Source organism: Natrix helvetica (genome assembly GCF_964273705.1).
Source record: "Natrix helvetica genome assembly, chromosome: 3".
Taxonomy (NCBI): domain Eukaryota; kingdom Metazoa; phylum Chordata; class Lepidosauria; order Squamata; family Natricidae; genus Natrix; species Natrix helvetica.
The window spans coordinates 147,553,444-147,578,408 of NC_138549.1; the positions used below are offsets into that span (position 1 = coordinate 147,553,444).

At 38.9% G+C, this 24,965-nt stretch overlaps 1 protein-coding gene across 2 annotated transcripts in view; it reads left to right on the forward strand.

Annotated features, from left to right (window-relative positions):
* The first annotated feature begins 766 nt into the window (after positions 1-766).
* Positions 767-24,965, forward strand: part of PPP1R16B (protein phosphatase 1 regulatory subunit 16B) — a 109,519-nt gene continuing 85,320 nt past the window's right edge. The window contains exons 1-2 of one of the 2 annotated variants that reach the window (XM_081949108.1): positions 767-1,049; positions 7,850-7,912. The gene's annotated coding sequence lies outside the window, so the exon portion shown is untranslated. Of the gene's footprint in view, positions 1,050-7,843; positions 7,913-24,965 lie in introns of those variants that run through there. The other variant, XM_081949107.1, reaches the window with a different exon arrangement.

A 24,965-nucleotide genomic window follows, 5' to 3' on the forward strand; every position in this document is an offset into this window, starting at 1 on the left:
TATAGGTCATCTAGTCCACCCCCCTCCTCAAGCAGGAGACTACTACACCATTTCTGACACATGGCAGTCCAATCTCTTCTTGAAAGTCTCAAGTGATGAAGCTCCCACAACTTCTGAAGGCAAGCTGTTCCATTGGTTGATCGTTCTCACTGTCAGAAAGTTCCTCCTTATTTCTAGGTTGAATCTCTCCTTGGTCAATTTCTATCCATTATTCCTTGTCTTGCCTTCAGGTGCTTTGGAAAATAGCTTGACCTCCTCCTCTCTGTGGCAGCCCCTCAAATATTGGAACACTGCTATCATGTCTCCCCTGGTCCTTCTCTTCACTAGACTAGCCATGCCCAGTTCCTCAGTTCTTCATGTTTTAAGCTCCATTCTCCTAATCATCCTGGTTGCTCTTCTCTGCACTTTTTCCTAGAGTCTCCACATCTTTTTTATAGTGTGGTGACCAAAACTGGATGCAGTACTCTAGGTGTGGCCTTACTAGGGCTTTATAGAATAATGTGCCTTGAATTCCTTAACAAAAGGGAGGATGCAAATTTAAGAAATAGATAGGTTTACAATGCGTTTGTTTTGGGGAAAATCGACTGGTTTTTGCCAGCACATCTGTCAACTGCATTTCATTCCGAGGCATTTTCTTCGCTCGTTATCGCAGCCTGAGTCTGCCCACCTCGGCCCTTGAGGCACTTACCCTCCCACCGCCCTCCTCCGTTTCGAGTCAGCATCCCCACCTTACCTTTCCTAACCTCGGCGCCCCGCTTCCCCTCCTCAACTCCCAAAGCTCCGCCTCGGAGGAGGAGGTGGGCGTGGCCCAGATTCCCAGGCTGGCTGGTCCGCGCCGAGAGCTCCTCCCCGCACTTCATCCGAGCCTCAGCGCCGGGCGAGCCGCTTCTCCAGGCTCCCCGAGGAAACGGATGGGGTTGGTAGCGTTCGCGGGCAGTTGCCCGACGCCGCTGGTCCCGAGAGCGGGGAATAGCCGGTCCCCGACCGCGTTCGCTTGGCTCCGACGCCGGGCGGGTTGCTGAGCTCGGAGGGAGGCTCGCCGTGTCCCGGTGAGTCGCTTGGTGGGGTGTGAAAGGGACCGAGCTCCGCGGTGGGTCCCGGGAGGCGAAGGGAGCCGGCGGCGCGTGTTGGAGTCTCTTCCAACTGAAGCCCGCGGCGGCATTTGGCGGTGCGGTGGTTCGCCAGGGCGGAAATCTCCAGGGGGCTGAAGGTGGGTGGACGAGCAGAGGAATGGAATGAGACAAGTGGGTGAAGCTGCGAGACCTTTTTGGTTTTTTAGTGGGTGGAAGGTCCAGAGCAAAATTCTATCATCACCTCCCGTATATTTTTCCTCCTGTATATAGAGCTTCTTTTATGTGTGCTTGTTGCTGTTGCTCCAGAATTTTTTATTTCTTTAAAAACAACCCTTCCAGGGCTTTTTCCATTCATGAAGTTTAAGCAAAGGCGAATCAAGAAACATTGGGGCGCGGAGTTTGCCTCCCCCCCCCCCAGCTTAAGTTACCCAGAAAATTTGGGCGTGATTGTGCTAATTTGAGCTCCGTTCAGGTGTTCGTAAGGGAGTGGACGGAGGGAAAGATGTCCGACCGCTCCTTTCAGCGACCACTGCCAGTGAAGTGAGGAGGAGGAAGGCAATGTACTGGGTTACAGCTATCTCTGCCTTTTATTTTTGGCTTCGGACGTTAGGGAGTGAGCTTGTTCAATGGGGCTCGGATTTAAAGCTGGTTTAAATGAAGCCCAGCTTCGTAAGGAAGAGGAACAAGAATGCAAGTTCTGACAACCGAAGTGCAAAGGAGTCGATTCACTGTTTCAGAAATTAAAAGAGTAACCTGTCTCTGAAACAAGCTTTGCCTTGAACACAGATCCATAATCACTACGATGAGCCCAGATCTTTTTATGCGAGCCTGGATCAACAATTTTGCTTTTCTTTATATGCATTTTACCCTGGCAGCTTGTGGGGAGTCACGGTGCAATGGATGGCTTACCCCTTAAAGGTGTGGGAAAGTGAAGTGTAAATGCACCCGCATGTGCCTATTTCTGCCGCTATCACATACATTATTACTCACTTCTGCTTTTCTGCCGCCTCTGGATGAATATATATCAGTTATTTCCTGATGCTCTTCTGCTATCTGTGGTCCACATAGCCACTGCCTCTTTTTAACCATGACGGGGATGGAAATCAGTTAGTGTGGAGGTTTGTTAGGCTGAAATATTAGAAAGTGTGGAGGTTTGTTAGACTGATAGTGTTTTCCTATCCCTCTTGCCTCTTAACAAGCAAAAGGCCTAGTATCCATTTGTTTCAACTGTTTCTAAACCTTATCAACTTTAAGATAGGTGGATTTCAACTCCCAGAATTCCCCATGCTGGACATGTATCTTACAAATTGCAGAGGTTTAAAATACTGGTGTAAAGGATAAGCTGGGAAGTAGTTGCAGTAGGCTGGACAAACAGAATAGGAAGGTAAATTGAAATTTGTAATCCCTCCTCCCATTTAATTTTAAGACTATTTCAAATGGTTCTTTAAAAATTTAACGTTTAAGAATTTGGGATGACCTGCTGGCTTTATATAATGCTACTGCCTTTTAAAATAAGACGAGAAGTAAAGTTCTTGTGTGATAACAAGTTCAGTTTATTTGTAATTGCTGAGAAAGAATTACTTTCTCCACCAAGTGTAAAGTGATAGTAGGGAGAGTAAGGTGTAAGATAACATGGGAAATTGAATAATCATAGCTGACTATTCAAGTGTTCTGTTTGTATATAGGCCAATTGAAGCCCTTATAGAAAGAGCATTGTGGTTAGTGTAAGTGTGTAATGCAAGCATGCTCAAGATAAATTCTGACCCATAGTAAGTGAACTATTTTGTGCATAATTATCTACAACTTAGTTTATTTTCTTCTGGTTTAACGTATGTGAATTTGAACCAAGCAAAAAAAATAGGATTGTTCAAATCATAGTTAAAATATTGATATACTGTACTATGTGAAATGAATTTAGCAAATTATTATGGTTGTATGTTCCAGGTTGTTGTTACTTATTTAACAAATTATGTTAAATAAAATCATAATTTGATGTAATACGTGAACATGTCACTGGCTTAATTGGTGATTGTAAACCCTGGATACATTCATGCAATACATTAAAGGTTATTACGGATGTCTTGGTGATTATTCAGTCTTGGTTATTGACTTACCATATTGTGTGAACCTAGATCACTTGGTTAATTTTGTTACAATATTATGATGCAAATCCAAACAATAAGCTTTTCCACTCACCATGTTAAATGTGTTACTATATGTAAAAATAATAAAAGTTTGGAAATAATTTCTCTCTTCAATATCTCTCTATCACCTTATGAATTAGACATTTGTGAGTGAAAAATCCAGATTAAAAACAATTATTGATCAATATGGGAAATTATTGGAGAGGGACAATAATACTATAAACTGAATTTTATTTATTTATAACTGTTCTATGCAGTTAATAGAATAATAGAGCTGGAAAGGACCTTGGAGGTCTTTTAGTCCAATCGCCTGCTCAGGCGGAAAAACCTCTACCATTTCAGACAAACTCATTTCTAATTGGCTCTGAGAAGCATAGAACAAATGTTTGCTCCTGTTCCCAATTTTATATTGGCATCTTTTTTTATAGGGTTAGGTTAGGGCAAGAGCAAAAGCACTAGCCCCGAGCCTCATGATAGAATATATTTTTGAATCTCAATCTCCATAATCTGGATTAATCTCATAATGTTCAGTGTAACTCCACTTTTGAATATGAAGTTGATTGATTAATAATTCCCTTAATGTCAGTTGCATATTTAGAGCAGAACAGGTATTTAGTGAAACTATCATGTCATCACTCTAGGTTCGGTCGACAAAAATAATTCATTCGCTTTGCTGGGTAATGTGCAGATAATTTGGTGAAAATCCAAAGACTTTTTTGCAACTGTATGTAGTTCAGTTCTTATATATCAAGTAGGTTAAAGCTAGATGTTAATTATGTTGCACTAATTTAGTATATGAGAGCAGTTTCTTTCTTTTTTTTCATACCTATTTTTGGTATTATATTGCTTTGCGTAGTTTCCATTATCAGGAAGTCATAGCAAAAGCTTAGATGGCTTTCTGGCTGAACTTCCTGCTTTGTGTCTTTCAATTTTATTTTGAATTTAGCTCAGCCTCAACTGCAGCTAGGCCACTATCATTCATGAAACCATTTCAAAAATTAAATATCATTTGAAAGAGCAACTAGCAGCCTGCAACTATGACATTTTTCTTTTTTTAATAGTTTTTTTATTTTTTCCTAACTGACGTTTTTTAAAGAACAAGCCAATGAAAAATATATTTGCATACTCGGTTGCTTCAGGTGTTTAAGACTTATGTGCATCTGCTCACTGTTGCATACAAAAGTGACATCATATTAAAAGTGCAGAACTTCAGAAATGTGGGCTGTGTCTTATTTGGAGTAGTACTGCCTATTTTGTGCAAATTATTGTGTTTTTTTTTTTTTAAAATCCCAACTGAATTAGTTTAAAGAGCTAAATATTCCACATATTGTGATATCATATTTTTACATGATGCAGTTCAATATACTGTAGGTTTATGTTTGCCTCGTCATACCATTTTGATAAGCACCACTGAATTTATTGGCAATAATAAAATCAATAAAATGTATGTAATACAATACAATACAATACAATACAATAGTAGAGTTGGAAGGGACCTTGGAGGTCTTCTAGTCCAACCCCCTGCCTAGACAGGAAAGCCTATACCGTTCTAGACAAATGCCTATCCAACATCTTCTTAAAGACTTCCAGTGTTGGGGCATTCACAACTTCTGGAGGCAAGCTGTTCCACTGATTAATTGTTCTAACTGTCAGGAAGTTTCTCCTCAGTTCTAAGTTGCTTTTCTCCTTGATTAGTTTCCACCCATTGCTTCTTGTTCTACCCTCAGGTGCCTTGGAGAATAGTTTGACTCCCTCTTCTTTGTGGCAACCCCTGAGATATTGGAACACTGCTATCATGTCTCCCCTAGTCCCTCTTTCTATTAAACTAGACATACCCAGTTCCTGCAACCATTCTTCATATGTTTTAGTCTCCAGTCTGTGTGCGTCCTTGTTAGATTTGACTTAAATCACTTTTTCACATCCAATAGAAATCTGTTTCAAATTCAAATTGAGTTCATGCACAGGGCCATAATATGATTTTGTAGATTACATAAACCCAGCCACTGATATCTGTTGAGAATGGTTTATGGCTTAGTATGGTGCATGTATCCAGTAATTGTAGCTTATTCAATAAACTCTGATTAACTGAATTTATGGCTTACTATAGCTTTCCCCATTTGGTACTCCCAGATATATTGAAATTACAACTCCAAGAATCAACAGCTGACTTGACACTTTGAGAGTTGCAATTCAATATATCTAGAGCAGTGTTTCTCAAACTTGGCAGCTTTAAGATAAGTGTCTGCCTTGGGAATTCTGGGAGTTGATCAGAAACACTGATTAAGTCAATATAAGACTGAGGAAAAGTTGCTTAACATGATGCATGTACCCAATCTGAAACTACAAATACGTTTCCACGTTTGCCTAGGAATTGTCCTAACTGAATTTGATGGTGGTGTTTTCAAGGAAGTGTCATAGGATTGTAGTATTTTACTTCCAAAGATTATCCTACATATGGTAATTTATGAATAAACCTCTCTGAAAGTAATGTAACTTCTGGTCACATATACATAGGCTTTGGCTACATGTACCACTTGTGAAAATATATTTTAAGCCTTTTCAGATGTTAGTTGGAACTTGAACACAAAGCTTCATAATCCCCTTATCTGCTTTTTGGTGAAGAATTTAGCTCCTTTTGAAAAACTGCTGGTTTTATTTTTATTTTTTTTAAAGCAACAATTTCCAACTCTAATGACTATAAAGATAGGCATTTGGTGATGTAAAGACAGTTGCCTGCTAAAACTTTGGAAGCTAGAAGAGGTTCCACTTCTCTCAAATAACCCATTTACTCACAGATGCAAAATTCAACATCAACCTTCGATGACCTTTAAATGTAGCAGCAATGGAAAGAAGCTGTTTGGGGAGTCAGATGCTTAGAGAGCTGAATGAAAAAGGCAACTTGTAGTTTTTTGCCTGTATTCTCTCTATTTCTGGAGAAAATCAGATTTATATAATCATTAAGAGTTGACACGAACCTGGTAACACTTGAGCAATAACCGGACCTCTCTCTACAGACACCAAGGCAGCAACCTGCAGTATTCCAAACTTTTACATTTAAAATGCATCATAGGCAAATATGCGCACCAAGAAAAGTGTGTATAGTCAAGGCTATGGTTTTCCCAGTTGCAATGTATGGCTGTGAAAGTTGGACCATAATGAAGGCTGAGCACCAAAGAATTGAGGCCTTTGAACTACGCGTGCTGGAGAAGACTCCTGCAAGTCCCTTGGACTGCAAGGCGATCAAACCAGTCAGTCCTAGAGGAGATCAACCCTGACTGCTCTTTAGAAGGCCAGATCCTGAAGATGAAACTCAAATACTTTGGCCACCTAATGAGAAGAAAGGATTCACTGGAGAAGAGCCTAATGCTGGGAAAGATTGAGGGCAAAAGAAGAAGGGGACAACAGTGGCTGGATGGAGTCTCCGAAGCAGCAGGCGTGAGTTTAAATGGACTCTGGGGGATGATAGAGGACAGGAAGACCTGGAGAAACGTTGTCCATGGGGTCGGATGGGTCGGACAAGACTTTGCAACTAACAACAACGAAGCAAATAATTGTGAGAGAAATCTGAACAGAAGAATCGTAGATAAGGAAAGGGTCATTCATTTTTTCCTGCTTCCAGTTCCCTACTGTTGTTTCCTTTTATTAAACAAGAAAGTGAGAAAAAAGAGTAGCAGTACAGAGACATCTTTGGCACTAACATTTTTATATTATTCATTGTTGGTGTTGGTGATTCATATGATTCTTCCAGTAGCAAAACCAGAATAGATTTTACAAAAGCAAGAATAAGGAATGGTCTGAGCAAAAAAATAAAGTGTCTTTGATTAATATAATTCATATAGGGAGCTGAATTTTAATTTTCATAATCTTTATTTGGTTGGCAGCCCAAAATACATGTAGATTTATTTAGCATCTTCCATAGAGATTGATGGCTTAGCAGTTGAGATTTTGGGCTTGTCAGCGGGAAACCTGATAGTTCAGGTTTGAGACACAAGTGCCACATGACAGGGTGAGGTTCCTGCCAACCTAGTAGTCAGAAAGCATGAAAATGCAACTAGATAAATAGGTACCACTAAGGCAGGAAAGGTTACTGTATTCTGTTCTTGATGATGATGGAATGCATCTGTCGGTCAATATAGGCTCACTCAACTGAGAATTGGAGATGAGCACCTTCCCCCCTTAAGTTGGTCACGACTGTACAGGAGAACCTTTAGCCCTTTATAGGGATATTCATGAAGGGATGAATATTATCCACAGGTTTAAAGCAGGATCAAGAAATGTGTGGTTGGCTGGGTATTCCTGATGATCAGCACGCAGCAACATCAACCATCATGGCTAAAGATGGGCATACAAAAAGTGATTGTCCAATAGCAGCTGTAAGACCATAACATCCCCACCTCTGATTCATATAGCACCTGAACACTCCCATGCTCCAACCTTCTTCACGAATTAGCAGAAGAATGAAAACATGAATGCACATATCCTTCCCAGAGCTCCTTTTTGGCATTTCAGAAATCATGTCTGATTAGCTTTTTAGTTTAAGGTTTTATTAATCTGAATGCTTTAGCTTGTTAGTGACCTGAACATATAGTAAGAAAAGTTTCTTAACAATTGTTCCTTCTGCCCAAGTTTTAGGTACACAGTGCTGGATTTAGAAGCATCTGAATGCTATGGATATTTCCTAAGAGAGCTGAGGTGGTAAGTCCCAGTTATGATTAGGATTTTTATCTTTTGTAACTACTCTATGTTGCATGTGCATCCTGTATTCTTTTGAAGCCAGGCTCCATATATGAACCATTCCTGGTATTTTTATTTTTATTTGTTTACCATGTTTATGTTTCTTTGCTCTGTTTTGAAATTTCCATCATCCTATATACAAATCCTAGCTACCTTGAGATTATTTCTTTAATGCAGGAGGTAAGTAATGATCATCAATATTACTTACAGCATTATTACAAGCATCTGAATTTTGATCACATGACTATGGGAATGTTGCAATGGTTGTGTGAAAAATGGTTGTAACTCAGCACTGTTGTAACTTTGAACTGTCACTAAATGAAATGCTGTAAATCAAGGATTACCTGTATTGTGAAATAAATGGCAATAACCAATCCATAGACTTGGATTTTTTAAATCTATTCTCAATATCTGGGATAAGGCAGAAGAGTATGAACTTTGCCCTGCACAAACCAAACAAATGGAAGTTAAATCTACAACTTAACGTATATGGAACATTCCTTGTTTAGATATTCAGGATCTCCATTTCATCCCTGTTACTGGGTTTACATCCTTCAGAAACATGCTCAACCCTGATGGGTTATTTTTATTCTATCCATGCATACAGATTATTTTCCCCCATAGACCTTTTCCCTACAACTCTTCAAACCTTGAGATTCTCCCACGCCATCTCTTCCTCAGATACAGGCAACACCCTTTTGGTTGTGTAAGTGCCAATATTCCTAAATTCATCGGAGTTATACAAACAGAGGAATATCTTCTCGGCCTGATGCTCTGTTTTGTAGCAGCTTGATAAAATATTTAAAACGCTTGTTGAGATGGTTTAATGAGATTCTGCACAAAGGCTCTCTTTCAACATGGGGAGGGATTGAATGATGTTAAGGTCCCTTCCTACCTTGTGACATCTTTTGTGAAAAGTAAATGTTGCTTTTGATTGGCATTAGAGAAGGACACTCATGTGTTGTGAATGAGAGTGTTAAAAAAAGACAGATAATTAACCATATATAGAGGCTGTTGCTAAAGTCACTCTATATGATGAACAGTTTTCCCCTCTTCAAGTTCTCAATCCAGCTGGCTCATTTTAAACAAGGTTTCTTTATTTAGAAAACTGATTTTTCTTTGGATTCTTTGGTACTACAGATTCTTTGCCTGTGGTACCAGTTATATATATTTCTCTGACCTATTGTCTGCACTATGAATGGTGGTTCTACTTATAAAAGAAATAGTCTATTTCTTTATTTAATATTTCCAACTACATCAAAACTGTTTCATACTCTGCTTTATTGAATTAGTGATACAGGATGTTTGTACTTGGCTCTGGTGCTGATCATGTTGCTTCTGTACTTTATATCTGCATGATAATTGTACTACTATATTGTGATCAGTTTCCCTGGCTGTATTCCAGCAAATAAAAGCATTGCTGAATGATTCTTTGTGCCTTTTCTGAACTGAAACCTACGGTAATGTCTGTCTGTAAACTCACTTTGTGCCATCATAACTTGATTGAATCCCATTTTCACTTAGAGGCAATTTTGGGTCTGTTAATGGTTTTTGATGAGTGACCTGATTTTCTTTACTGCTGTCAGTTGACTCAGCTTTATGGCTCTATGGCAGGGGTGTCCAAACTTGGGAACTTTAAGACTTGTGGACTTCAACTCCCAGAATTCTGCTGACTGGGGAATTCTGGGAGTTGAAGTCCACAAGTCTTAAAGTTCCCAAGTTTGGACACCCCTGCTCCAGTGACGTGCAGTCAGGTGAGGCAAGTGAGGCATAGCCTCACCACACTCATCATGAAAAAAAAAAAGTAAAAGGAAAAAGCTGAGCTAGTTGCTGCCTCACCATAGATGACTCTGCTTAACCTCACTGGTGCTCTCCCTCCCCAAGTGTAGTGACTTCCTCCCCAGGCCCTCATTCATTTCTCTCTCTCACACACACAGCTGCATAAAACTATATAAAAATCTAGCCCAGCTTCACTGATTACAAGTTTGAAAAGGCAACGTGGCTCCACCTGCAATCAAATTACACTTGGGGAGGGAGAGCACAAGCGAGCACTGAGGAGACCACAGGAGGAGGCAGGAAGCCAGGCAAAGAGCCATGCTGTAGTACACACACTTCCCCCCAGCCTCTTTCTTTTGGAAGGCTCGGCTCGGCTTCCCTCCGGCTTCTCTGCCTCTCCTCTCACCCCAGCCTGCCAGCAGGAGGTGGTGGGTGGGCTTTATTGTGTTCCAGGCATTTCCCACCCAGACAGCAGGCTGCATTTGCAATTGTGGAGGTGTTTGGGAAAGGCAGCAGGGGCAGCTTCTCCAAGGCACCTGAGGACAGAACAAGAAGCAATGGGTGGAAACTAATCAAGGAGAGAAGCAACTTAGAACTGAGGAGAAACTTCCTGACAGTTAGAACAATTAATCAGTGGAACAGCTTGCCTCCAGAAGTTGTGAATGCCCCAACACTGGAAGTCTTTAAGAAGATGTTGGATAGCCATTTGTGTGGAACGGTATAGGGTTTCCTGCCTAGGCAGGGGGTTGGACTAGAAGACCTCCAAGATCCCTTCCAACTCTACTATTGTATTGTATTGTATTGTATTGTATTGTATTGTATTGTATTGTATTGAATGGGGGGGGGGATGGCAGAGGAGCTGCTTTCAAGCCACTGGAAAAGATATCCAATCCAACTTTTGTGTGTGTGTGGGTTTGTTTGAGAGTGAGTGAGAGAGGGAAGGGGTAGGAGAGATAGTCCAATCCAACCTCCGTGTGTGTGTGTGTGTGTGTGTGTGTGTGTGTGTGTGTGTGTGTGTGTTTGAGAGGGGGAGGAAGGGAGAGAGGGAGGAAGGAGGGGAAGGAGAAGAAAAAGAAAAAGAAAGAAGGAGCAAAGGAGAAAAACAAATGCTGTCGCTTTAAATTGGAACTGAGCACGCCTAGCTGTGGAATTCTGGGAGTTGAAGTCCACAAGTCTAAAAATATTTGAAACTCAGCACTGTGTCAGTGCCTCACCAGTCATAAACCTCACCGCACGTCACTGCCCTGCTCTATGGGATGTTATTTTTTCAAAAATACCCTGAATGCCTGTATGGCTCCTTAATTGTACACCCAAATTTACTAGAAAGTTAAAGCTCTCTCAAAAAGTTACTTAATATATAAATGTATAGCTGAAAGCATATAAAGTCTAATTTTAATCTAATGGCATGCAATGTCTGAATTCCTTTTCCCCTGAGAAGTCATCTAAGGAATGTATCTTTATGAGAATGATTCAAGATGTGTTGGTTATGCCCCATTTTGCTTCCTTTAATGTTCCTGGCTTCTCATCAGAGACCTGTCAGAGCAATGTCATCTGTTCAGAGTCTTAGTATCAGATGGTCAAAACAAATGCAGGAACAACTATCCAAGGCTTTGAATTATGAGTTAAAGATGAAGAATTTCTCTCAGATATTGTAGATTCCCAAATGTGTCAGAAAGTAAGTGCCCGGAGACCTTTTTTTTTGTTTTAATTCCCTGATAGATCTTAGAATATTCTCAAACAACTTGCTATGATCTTTAGACTACATTTGCATTTTAAGTAGCCCAATAGCTTTGCCCATTTTTAATTTTTTCACATATAAAAGTGATGTATATTAAGTTTTCAAGTGTGAATCTCTTTTGATTATAGAAAATGTGAGAAGTTAATTATATAGAAAAGTTAATTACTTCATTGTGAAACACTTTTTAGTGAAGTGAGTGTTTTACACTTATCATTACAAGTCACTGTAATATGCTTCATCTCTCTATTTTTATCTTGCAATTTTATCTTTGTATGTATGTATGTATGTATGTATGTATGTATGTATGTATGTATGTATGAAAAGAGTGGCGTAGTGGCCTAAAAGATGCTTGCCTCCCACTCAGAAGGTTGAGAGTTCAGTCCCAGTTGCAGCAGAGGTTTCTTTCTCCTAGGGCACAAAGAAAAAATATCTGCTGTGAACTCCACATGGAGTCAGGAAGGGCATCTGGCCAGTAAATGCTCAGCTCCATCCATGTGCCCTGACTACCCCAAATTAAGGGATTTCAGGGTTGTAAAAAGGGAGGGTTTTAAAATGTATGAATGTATGAGAGTTTAGCTTAGTGTAAAGGTTAAGACATCAGGCTAGATCAGTGATAGCGAACCTTTTTTAGCTCGCGTGCCAAAAGTAGGGGGTGCGCAGGGAGGTCATTCATGGGCATGCCACACCCATAATGCTGTGCGCATGACCACAGCATGCATGTGTGCACAACCAGCGCTCCCCCCCATTTTTGGCATGCTTTTTTCACCCTCTCCCGGCTGCAGAGGCTTTATAGGAGCCTGTGGAGGACAGAAACAGCTTCCCCTGCCCCCGCCCGGAGACCGTCTGAGGCTTCGGGAGCTTCCCTGAAGCTTCCGGAGTGCAAAAACGGACAAACTGGAAGTTCAGGAATGGACTTCCGGTTTGCTCATAGGGGCGGTTTTAGCCCTCCGGAGCCTTCAGCGGCCTCCAGGAGGCTTCTCTGAAGGCTCCGGAGGGCAAAAATTGACCATACGAACAACCCGGAAGTGACTTCCAGTTTGCTCGTGGGGTTGTTTTTTGCCCTCTGGAGCCTTCAAGGAAGCCTCCTGAAGGCTCCAGAGGGCTAAAACCAGCCCTACAAGCAAACCAGAAGTCCATTCCTGAACTTCCAGTTTGCCCGTAGGACTGTTTTTTCATGCTCCGGAGGCTTCAGGGAAGCCTCCGGAGGGCGAAAAATGGCCTTGAAGGCTGAAGTCAACTGGCCAGTGCCTGCATGCGCACTGGCCAGCTGACAGGGCAACGCCTCACTTGCCCTGACAAATGCCTCCACGTGCAGCCTGTGGCATGCATAACATAGGTTTGCCAACACGGGGCTAGATGTTGCTACTTGACAACACTACGTCCGTCATCCTTTGTCCTATGAAGAAAGAAATGGCAGACCACTTCTGAAAAGTCTTGCCAAGAAAACTGCAGGGACTTATCCAAAAAAGTAAAAAACTGACTTGAAGTGGGGGGGCGTGCACACACACACACACACACACACACACACACACACACACACACACACAAAACAGCCCAACCATGGTAATTGGGGCTAATGAAAACCATCTGGCAAAAACTAGTTGCCTCTTCCTAATCTAAATTAAGACAAATAGAAGTCTTTTTTCTAACATCTCATGTTGCAAAACATGAAGGGTGAATTTCTATGAGCTGACTGCTGTGCTTTGGGTCTAACTGCTGATGATTTCTCCATCAGCTTTTACCCCATGCCCTTCAGGCTCACAAGTAATTGCAGACAAGCTATTAGTAGAAACAATTTAACAAACGATTTTGCACTTTAATAAATATCTTGCAAAGCAAATGCTATGATGATCTGCTATGGCGAGGAAGGATACTGGCTCATGTCATACAGGTGAAACTCGAAAAATTACAATATCGTGCAAAAGTTCATTTATTTCAGTAATGCAACTTAAAAGGTGAAACTAATATATGAGATAAGACTCATTACATGCAAAGCAAGATAGTTCAAGCCGTGATTTGTCATAATTGTGATGATTATGGCTTACAGCTCATGAAAACCCCAAATCCACAATCTCAGAAGATTAGAATATTACATGCAATCAATAAAACAAGGATTGTACATAATCCTTTTTTGGCGAAAAGTGCCAAAAACTGGTTCAATGACCGTGGGATTACTGTGCTTGATTAGCCTCTCCATTCTTCCTCCATACTCTGGGTCCTTGGTTTCCAAATGAGATGCAATAGTTGCTCTCATCAAAAAAGAGGACTTTGGACCATTGAGCAACAGGACTTTGGACCATTGTGCTTCATTAAGACCAGGGTCAACGCAGTGGTAGCTTCCATTCCATACCGCATTGAGGCAGTAATTGCTGCAAAAGGGGCCCAAACCAAGTACTGAGTACATATGCATGCTTATACTTTTCAGAGGTCCGATATTGTTCTATGTACAATCCTTGTTTTATTGATTGCATGTAATATTCTAATCTTCTGAGATGGTGGATTTGGGGTTTTCATGAGCTGTACGCCATAATCATCACAATTATGACAAATCACGGCTTGAACTATCTTGCTTTGCATGTAATGAGTCTTATCTCATATATTAGTTTCACCTTTTAAGTTGCGTTACTGAAATAAATGAACCTTTGCACGATATTCTAATTTTTTGAGTTTCACTTGCATATAACCTTACTGGACGATGATAACTTCTTTTTCTAAGAGTTGGAATGTGTTAGCCAAAGATATTTTGCACTGAAATCTCTAGACCAGACAGTATAAAATGATTGAAATGAATAAATGACTGTGAATCTTGGGCAAAATGGTCCATTCTTTATTAATAATCCCACATGAGCTTACTTAGGCATGAAGTATTCTTTCTTACTTAGGCTGTTTAGTATAAAATATGATTTTTGCCAATAGGAGATGCTTTCCAAACAATATAGTCATAAAGCACTTCCAAGTTTAATGATTTCAGAATTAGGATTGTTTGCGGTACTAATGAACACAGAAAGAGGGGAGGCAAAATATCTGGATTCCCTTTAGAAGTTCTGTACACTTTGTTACTATTGGAATAGACAGTTTTGGATAGGACTTATCCTGTACTGTAAAGTCATTGCAACTCATAAACCATGTTTAGAGTCTAATTTAGCTCAAATGATAGCAACATTCATGCTTCCAGAAAAATGGAGAGGACTATAAACTGAGTAGAGGCAAAGTCTTCACCAGCCCAACCCAACTTTCAAAAATAAAAATGTATATGAAACTGGTTTGCAGGTATTTTTTCTCCACCATTTTCAACAGAGGGACAGGGGTTAACAGAAGCATTAGCAGAGAGTTAAAGATCTGGGAGATGATGGGTGTGGCATTGCATCAAGGTCCTGCCCTAAGCCATAATTGTAATGCTGTATCCACATCAGGCAGATTTTAACACCTTTTCTCGCCCCCATCCCTCAGCAGATATCCCTGGGGAATAATATTGCTCTGTAAAGCTTTAATGTCAAGCTAAACCCTAAGACGTGGTAACACGATTTACTTCAGATTTGGCAGACCAACTTATCTCCTCTTGAAAAATTGAACTGCAACTCTCTTATCTCTCTACTGCATTCTCTTCCAGTTTTCCTGTCATGAAATATACCAGAATAATTTGAGTAATAGGCTGCTTGTCTTTTATTTTAAAAACCACTTAGGCCTATGCTGAGGAAAAGTGTTTGCCTAAATGTATATATCAGTTAGTATTTACTATAGGTTCATATATTCAAATAGCATTAGCTAGATCTAATTTTTTTTTAAATTAAAGGCTTCTCAAAAGCTTTTATTTTTTCATCAAAATGTTGATAATTCTCTATCTAATGGGCTAATTAATGTTTTTCATTGATTAATTTTATTCCCATTCTTCTTTCGCTCTATAGTTTCTTTGAACTATTTTTTAAATAGTTTTTTTTCTAACATTGAAATTATATATTAGAAGAGTGTTATGAGCCAAAGAACTTGATTCCTCCCCCAATATTTGATAATGGAAAACTCCCTAATTTTGCCTTCTTAGTGACAAAGTGGCTATTGCTGAAAGTAAATTCTTGAATTTTTTTATTACCTTTCCAAAATTCACTTCTTTTTTTTAAAGATTTTTTTTATTTTTGAATAAACACAGACAAAACACAAAAAAACCCCACAAAACCATCTTCCATTACAAATTGTAGAAAGTGTGTCGATTGGTTACAAAAACCTCTGTGCATCCTTCTACAGTTATCACCTACAATTCATATCAAATCATATATTTTAAATCAAATATATTTATATCTTACTATCATCATACCTCAACCTTCATTTGACTATAATTGTTTCTACGTCCTTTTATATAAAATATTCCAGATTTAAAGCAAAACCACATGGCATTCCATTAGCTCTTCCCAATATCATCCAGTAACATTACAACTTTATAACATGTTCTAAATAAAAATTGGTTATATTTAATAACAGAGTTTCTAAACCTCCTATCGTAGTCACCATTTGCAATTTATATCAAATTTCCTCTTATCAAACCAATACATATATATGCATTATTATCATTATCAATCAATTATTTAACTGTATCCATTATCACTTCATTTTATACATAATGCTCTAAATTTAACTAAATTTGACTTAATTTTTGTTTATAAGCTTTCATTATATCAACCTGTTTCTTTCCAGTAATAGTGCAGTCTTATCTTTTGCCATTTGTGGCATTAGTATTCTGGTTATTTCCTTAGTAAGTTTTATATGGACTTCTCTTCGCAACTTATTGCTTATTGCATATCTTGTATAAGCTCGAAACCCTCCATCTGCTTCTTTGATCAGCTTATCTTTGGTTATCACTAGTGCTTCTAACAAAATTTCTCTCCTTAGTTCCATCAATTCTTCTCTCTTTTCTTCTTCTATACTTTGAAATCTGGGGTAGAGTTCCAATCCATCTATCTTCCCTTTCCATATTCCACTCTTTCCATTTCCAACCACGCTCAGTTCACTGTCAGTAATAACAATTTTCTTGTCTCTTTGTTTATTTTTTCCTTCAGTTTTTCGAACTCTGACCTCCACTTTCTTCATTTGATGAACATCCTCAATTTTTCCATCAAATTTTACTGTTCTATTACCTATGCTCTCCAAACTCTTCTCAATTTTCTCTGTGACTTCTAATAACTTTTGAATTTCAAACATAATCTTTTGCAATGTTAAGGTTTCTTTTTCATGTTGCTCTATTCTTCCAACTTGTAAACACTGCCACTCTGGCATTCAAAACTTTTTATTAAATTTAAAGCAAGTTCATTTATAATCTTTCAAGACAAGGCTTTGTTTTCACTCCACTCCAGCTGCCAATAAAGCTCCAGAAGAGCACCTGTATAAACAATCCATGCTCTTCTCGCTATCACTCTCTGTAAACAAGCTGAGGAATCTTGAAATGCAAAGTCAAATGATCAAAGAGAAAAAAGAAAAGACAATATTTCCAAGCCTCCAGCCTCCAAGGGGCAGTGTTACTTCCTTTGCCTCTGTTATTACAGCCCTTTTATTCCTTTTATCTCTTCTTTATATTCCAGGCTTAAAGAAAACAAAATTCTTAAATGGAACAAAAAAACCACCATCCAATCCAGCATTATAAAAATAAGGAAAAAGATTTTAATCCAGAGGTATAAAAATATATATATAAAAAGTAGTAGAAGAAAAACTAATCCGTTCAATTTAAAGAATAGGAAACATTTGCAAAAGTTCCATCCATAAAAGAAAATTTTAAAAAAAGATAACACACTGTCTAATGTAGCTTAATTGTGCCGCTTGTTCACTTCTGTTTTCAAATTTAATTTAGCCTTAATTTTTTTTGGGGGGGGGTAGTCTCTTTTATAATAATATTTCCTCACCAGATGGACACACTTTCTCTTTCCGTTTTCCTCCATTCCGGAGCTGTCCCAACTTCAGCAGCTTCAATGCCTGCGCTTCTGTTGCCAGCAAAAAGAGACTTTGCGGTGTCCCTGAGATCAGCAGGACGTGCTCTTCCCTGTCACCGTCTCTTCGGTCCAAAAGGACCATCCAGCGGCAAAAGTATTGACTGCGATCTTGGAGCCCCAAGATCGCACGTCGTGTCATTGTGACATCAGCTTCCCTTCTCCCCAACATTAATTTCTTGAATTGAGAGTTGGTCTTTAAATGGCATCCAAGAGCGTGTTTGGGAGCAGAGGACCAAAACAAAAAATGAGCAAGCAGAATAATTTTTTTAAAAAAACAATATACATACAATTAAAAAGAATTAAACAAATAATGTTATTTGTTAATTTAAGAAATGTATATGGCTACCCAATCTTAATATGACTCTGAACAGCATATAATTAAAAAGTTACTCAGCAAATATTCAAATGTAATATGATTATACTTCATGTGCTTATTTCCCCCCCCCCCCTTTTATCTCCTTAAAAGTTGGATTCGTGAGGACTTTCTACAGCTGCACTCAAGGGGTTGCTATGCAGGCCTAGTGCCTCTGGTTATGCACCTTTGAATTTGAATCAAGGAAAGCCTCTGGAGCCTGGGGAATGCGAAAACGCCCCCCTTCCCGCCATTATGTAGCCATGCCCATCATGCCCATGCCCACCCAGCAATCGGGCAGAGAACCCGTTGCTGAATTTTTGAAGCCCAACCCTGGAAGGAATGCTGGAGATTATCTAGTCTACGCCCATTTCTCACTAATTTGCTAATAATCTTAGGACTCCAAGGTGTTTTTGCAAAAGGCAACTGGACTTTGTTTTTTTCCTCTTTGATTTCTTTGATTCTGAAGAATTGAAGAAGCTTCTTGGATGAAAAGTGAAACGTTTTCAAAGAAAAAAAACCCAAGAAAGTCCAGTTGCCTTTTGTAAAAAGCACCTTTAGGTCAACCTTGACTTGGATGATTAAGAGTATCAATAGAGAAATCTTAAGAGGAAGAAATCCAAGCCCCTTTCTCTGCATGCTTAAAAGCAAATGTGTTCTTTCCATTAGTACAGGGGTCCCAAAACTCCGGGTCATGTTAGGAACTGGCTGGAGTTGAGCGGCAGAAAAGTGAGCGAAAGTGAAATCATACCCCCCCCCCCCAAATCCTTGGTCTGTGGAAAAAATTTCTTTTATGGTACCAAAAGGGTTTGGGGCCACTGAACTAGTAAAATTCCATAGTGTTTATCTTTCCCATCTTTATTCATTGCTCTGCCATATTTCACAATTGCTAGAACATTTCAGATATGCAAAACATAAACTAAATAACCTCTACAAACCCACACAAAACTTTTTGCCAACTTAGCTTTCTAAAAATTCCACTCTGAATAAATAAAGTCTTATATTTACCATTAAATTGCCAACCTGACTTTGCAACGAAAAAGAAATTGCATTTTCTGCCCTTATGCTGAACATATTTATTAACTCTAGTTTGGATTAAAAAACAATCCTTTCACTTTATATTATAGTTTTTAAAAATAAAAATAAAAAATAAAGTCAGCATCTATAAAGCTACTTGCCTGGCTGTCACTTGGGAAAATCAAAAAAACAAAGCAAAACATGAGATAGTTCAGTGATAATGAAAGCTTTTGCATGTGAATGTAAAACTGAATGTTTTGTACTTCAGAAGTGGGGAGGTGAAGTTTGATCTGTTCCTCTCCTGTCAAGGTCAGGAAAAGAAGAATTGTTTAACCAAAGTTGCTGCTGATGTTAAGGAAAGCCCACAGTTGCTGAAAGGAGTTTTCCTTGAATCCAAAGGGGTATTTGCAGCGCCTTTTCTTTTGCTGCAACCACAATTGGAAGACTAAATCCTGCCCTTCTAGGTTAAGGTAAAGGCATATATGTGCTAGTCGTTCCCGACTCTAGGGGGACGGTACTCATCTCCGTTTCAAAGCCAAAGAGCCAGCGCTATCCAAAGACGTCTCTGTGGTCATGTGGTCAGCATGACTAAACGCCGAAGGTGCACGGAACCCTCTACTCCCAGCTAAACAGCTTTTCCAGTTTACTCTGAGTAGCTATTTATGTATGAGCAAATGTGCAATATTGTAATAGAATAATGATTCAGTCTATATTTGGTGGTGTGAAGTCTCCCAATTTAACTTTTTAAAATTAAATTTTTATCAGAGAAACACTTAACAAGAAAAAACAATGGAAATATTAGAAAAGAAAAAAAGAAAAGAAAGATAGTGAATAAGTAAGAAAGAAAATAAAACAAGACAAGGTTATAAAAAAGTCACTTTGGATCATTTTTGCAGTGGTTATACAGTAAATGCAGTTATATTTTACCCCCCCCCCCTCCGATCACCAATGTAATCTTTGAAGGATGAGAGTTGTACTTATAGTTTATTTTCAAAAGGTTTTTTGAAACCCATATTCTTTAATAAATTTCCATCTTATCCTTACATTCATCTGATATAGTCTTCTCTTGGATCAAAGTACATGTTTTTGAGGTCAGAGGCTATGCTCTTCTTGTTGAAGCACTATTCACACTATATATATGAATCTATATTTAGGTATGCACAGTCTGATTTCCAGATTAATTTGGGACAGTTTAAACCAAGCATTTAATGCTAGTTCATCCCAGTAGAATTTTTTTTTAAAAAAAAGAACTTTGGAGTCAGGAAGAACCTGACTTGTCGTATCTCCCAGATAAAGGTAAAGGTTCCCCTCGCACATATGTGTTAGTCATTCCTGACTCTAGGGGGCGGTGCTCATCTCCGATTCAAAGCCGAAGAGCCAGTGCTATCCAAAGACGTCTCCATGGTCATGTGGCTAGCATGACTAAATGCCGAAGGTGCACAGAATGTTGTTACCTTCCCACCAAAAGTGGTTCCTATTTTTCTACTTGCATTTTTACGTGCTTTCAAACTGCTAGGTTGGCAGAAGCTGGGACATGTAACGGGAGCTCACTCTGTTATGTGGTGCTAGGGATTCAAACTGCTGAATTACTGACCTTTCTGATCAACAAGCTCAGCATCTTAACCACTGAGCCACTGCAACAACACAATTTTGCTAGCTGTAATTTATGAGACCATGTTTTCTGCTTCATCAACTGTTAGACAAATGTAAAGAGACTCCTTGCTACCTTATGTGAAATCTGTCTTCCCCAATTAGGCTGCTTCCCATTCCATCTTCTTCCCATTCTTTTGCTTGTGCATTCATAGATAGATATGTACATTTCTGTAGATTTATGCTATATAAATACAAGATATGCAAGGTTATTAAAATGGCATTCTAAATTGTACTCTGTGGTACATCACAAAAAGATGCTAAGCTTTTTTCCTTCTTCCCAATAAGAGTCACTAGACGAAGAAAGGACAGGACCATTGTGTACATACATTCACTGTAAAGAAAGAAAGAAGATAATTTAATTTCATGGTTTATTTCAAAACAAGAATTGCACCTATGTGTCTTTGACATAAAAACCCATTCCCAATCTTTTCCTGTGATTCCTTTATTTCAATGCAACTGTTTAATGTAATTACATGGTATAGTGTAATTAGAAAAATAAAATGATTCTGTTTCATAGTGTTGGGAAACACCCAGCCAAGCAGGGATGAGGACTCAAGCAGGGAGATTAGCCATGAATCATTGCACAGCTGCAAGAGATCTATCCCTAAGCTCCATGGAACCTTGTCTATCTGTTCCCAAGAGAAGGCAAGTAATCTGAGAAGATACCTGTATTGTAGGCATAATACAATAGAGTAGTTAGCTTGAACTCTAAATGTGTGGGTCTGGTTGTGCCTGACACAAAATTAAGAATAAGAAATCCTTGATTGTTCAATATATATTGTGCAACAACTGGTCAGTAAAACTAATTTTTGACTACTTGTGTTGTGGCCCACTAGCTGCCAGCAGAGCTGGCAGCAGACTCGGATAATGAGCTTGAGGAGGAACTTGGGCCAGTTCTGGAGTCTGGGGAAGGCTCTGATGAATGCTCTGCATCAGACATAGAGATAGAGCCAGGGCCATACGACATTTCCCAGCCACCGGAGAGGCAGCTGCCTTTGGAGGATGATATGAGTGAGGAGGAAGAATAGCTGGGGCCTGTTCCAGATGCACATATGCGCAGAGCTGTTAGGAGAGGTGAAGAATGGAGAACAAGGAGTTGATTCGGGAAGCAAAGCACACATGGATGCTGAATGGTCCTTCCCTGGCTGGGAAATAAATAGAAGGAAAGGGGAACGTTTGTCATAGGATACAACAGTTCGTATTTCTGAAGATTTTGCCCATCATATTTTGTGCCACAAAGATTGCTTGCAAGAACTTAATTTACAGCCTTTCGGCTGGGAGCTCATGGCCTTGCAATTATTGTGTTTCATATGCTGAGAAAATGGTTTTATTTGAGTTTAGATCATAAACATATCTTTCTATCCATCCATCCATCTATCCATGCATTGCACACAAACACACACACACACACACACACACACACACACACACACATATAGCTCCTGTAATCAGAAATATTGTTTTTTCTATTGGGCTCTTGGAACAATGCAGATGTTAATGGAGATTATATGTTCTGTATCTTCTCTCTATCAAGACAAAAGAATAATTACTCCACCCATGATTTGTGTCTGGAACAAACACTGTGACTTAGTTTATATATATGCTATGTCAAGTTGTGATTTGTTTGGTTTTATCAACATATGATGTTAACACAACCACATATAGTTTATTCATTTAATCATATTAAGCAAACTATGGCTTAGCATGCTATATAAACCCAGCCATTGCTTCCTTCTGTTGATTCTCAGAAAGCTTGAAACATTGGCTCATGGTGAGAACAGAATGTCATGAACTACAGGTGGCTTTTATTGCTAGGTCAGCAATTGGACTGATGATTTCAGTAGCAACGTTTTAGAGGACAACAGGATTTTAACAAATGGTAAGATGCTTAGACTTTATTCTGTTCTGAGACATTGTAAAAAGTCTTGGATTATGTTTCTGATACTTTTCATTGCCACGAAAATAAGACAGAGACTTATTTTCTTTTGATCCCTAAAATAAGCACTTGGCCTTATTTTCAGGGAGGTCTTATTATTTTTGAGGTACAGGAGGTGGCGAGCGTGGCTGCTGCTGTGTTGCGACATTTTCGGAGAGGGCTTATTTTAGGAGAAACAGGGTAGGTATTATTAAGATACAGTGATAGTCCTTGAATTACAACAATAGTTGGGGTCAGAATTTCCATTGCTAAGCAAAGTGGTTGAGGGAATTGATCCCAATTTTATGACCTTTTTGACATCATTGTTAAGCAAATTACTGCAGTTGTTAAGTGAATCATGTGGTTGTTAAGCAAATCCAGCTTCCCCCATTGACTTTGCTTGTCAGAACCTGAGAAGATTGCAAATATTGATCACATGACCACAGCATGCTACAACCATTGAAATACATGTCAGTTGCCAATTTTGATAAATCTGCTACAATGATTTTAAGTGCGAAGACTAATTATAAGTTGCTCTTTTCAATGCCATTATAATTTAGAGAATATTGTTTTCTTTAGTAGCAACATTGTTTGATTTGTATACTATTTCCTTGGTTGTTTTATTATAAAACTCATCTAATGGTGGTTAAATTTGAATTACTCATGGTTAGTAGAATTATTGACCTCGTGTAATGATTTAAGTAAGCCATATTTAAATAATTGCTTGGCATCTATAAAACCAACTTATTTGAAACGTGGTAGAGAAAGACAAGGGTAGAACAGTTGGTGTCATCCTTTATTAGTCATTCATTGTACATTGTAGCTACTGTTGGACTAGATAACAGAAAATATCCAATATCTGGAGAGAATGTGAACTTTGTCTAGCTACTTAGCTTAATTTAATGGTAGCCAGGGGTTGCTTGTTCATAGCACTTTTTAAATTCATGAATGAAGGCTATTTCTTAGTATTCTCAACATGAAAAAAACTAACAAAACTAGATTGCTGTTTCTAAATAAATAAGTGCTAAAGTATTTGTACAATGGCTACTTAAGCATTATTAAAAAGTACAAGCTTCACTCAAACGTACACCAAACAATTTACCATCTACCCATATATAGATGTCATCTTTATGTAAAGGTATAATCTTAAACTTAATTATGATTATATGCTATTAAGTCAATATTGATTTTCTCTAAAAGGAACCTCAAACTGGTTTTTCTGGACTCCCAATGGTGCATCCATTGCTGCAAAATTGAGTTCATATACCTTTCTCTGACCTCTTTTTGTTCCTAAAGTGGAGGCAAAATGATTAGCCTAAAGTCACCCAGCTGGTTTCATTACTAAGGCAGAAGTAACTATAACTCACTGTCTCCTGGTTACTAGTCTAACGCTTGCAGTTGCCCCTGAGAATAGACAAAATGCTTTTCTATCACCATTCACCTTTCAAATTCCCCCGTTACTTCAATCTGCTTTCTATTTTGAGATAAGAAACATGCGTATAAATTTTGGATTTTATGGTGCTTTTTCTTTTTTAAAATGTTTGCCTATTTATATCTCTCTAGAGCGAATTAGGAAGAGTCGGTATTATAAATTTACAGGAAATGTTTCAGTTTGTAAACTCAACGAAAATAAAGCTCAATGTTCTATGCCAGGGGTCTCCAGCGTGACAGCTTTAAAACATGCTGGCTGGGAAATTCTGGGAATTGAAGTCCACAAGTCCTAAAGTTGTCAAGGTTAGAGACCCCCGCTCTATGCTCTTCAGGCAGGAGTGGAAGTGGGGAGCCAAAGAAAAGCAGGGCCTAGCAACAAGGATGATTGCCTCCTCAGATCTATTGCATCTGGTGAACTTGAACTGTAACAGCTGCTGTAGCTTCAGGATTCCTTTTCCTGGGGTTTAAGTGTCATTTCAGGGCTCAACTCAATTACTCATCGCTAGGATAGAAACACAGATTAAAGAAGCTGCCTTGGCTAGAAAACTTAAAAAATAGCTTTTAACACTAGACTTGTCCACCAATACACCACTATTAGTATTTATGATATTAATGCAATGCTATTTTGATTCTTCAATGTAGGTCTTGTTGGGGGGAAAAAATCAAAAGGTTCCCAGATTCTGAACCAGAAAATTTACCTTTTGTTGAACCTTTTAAGCCCTAAATATTTCTATGGGAGGTTCTGTGTATAAGCTGCACTCATATTTTTGGATTTTTATGAATCTAAAGTTCCCAGAAAATTATTCACATTCTGATACCTTTGGTCTAACCATGAACTGGACAGATACCTTGGCATGCAGGTTTCTTTGGAACAGAATATCTTTAATCGCCAAAGTGCTGGTCATTACCTTTAGAGCCTTTTTTTTTTTATTGTCAGAACAATGATTGCCAGAAATGAATTTGCCTGCCTGGTTCGGTCATCTGGAAAGTGTCTCTAAGAAATAGATCCACAACAGTTTAGGCAAAAGATTCTTTTTCCATCTTAGCCCCCACTCTTTGGAACACAGTTCCTCCAGATGTGGCATACTTCTGTTAGACTTCCACAAGCCCACTACTGTAAAAACTGTGTTGTTTAAACATCCCTGTAGATTTAGGTGACC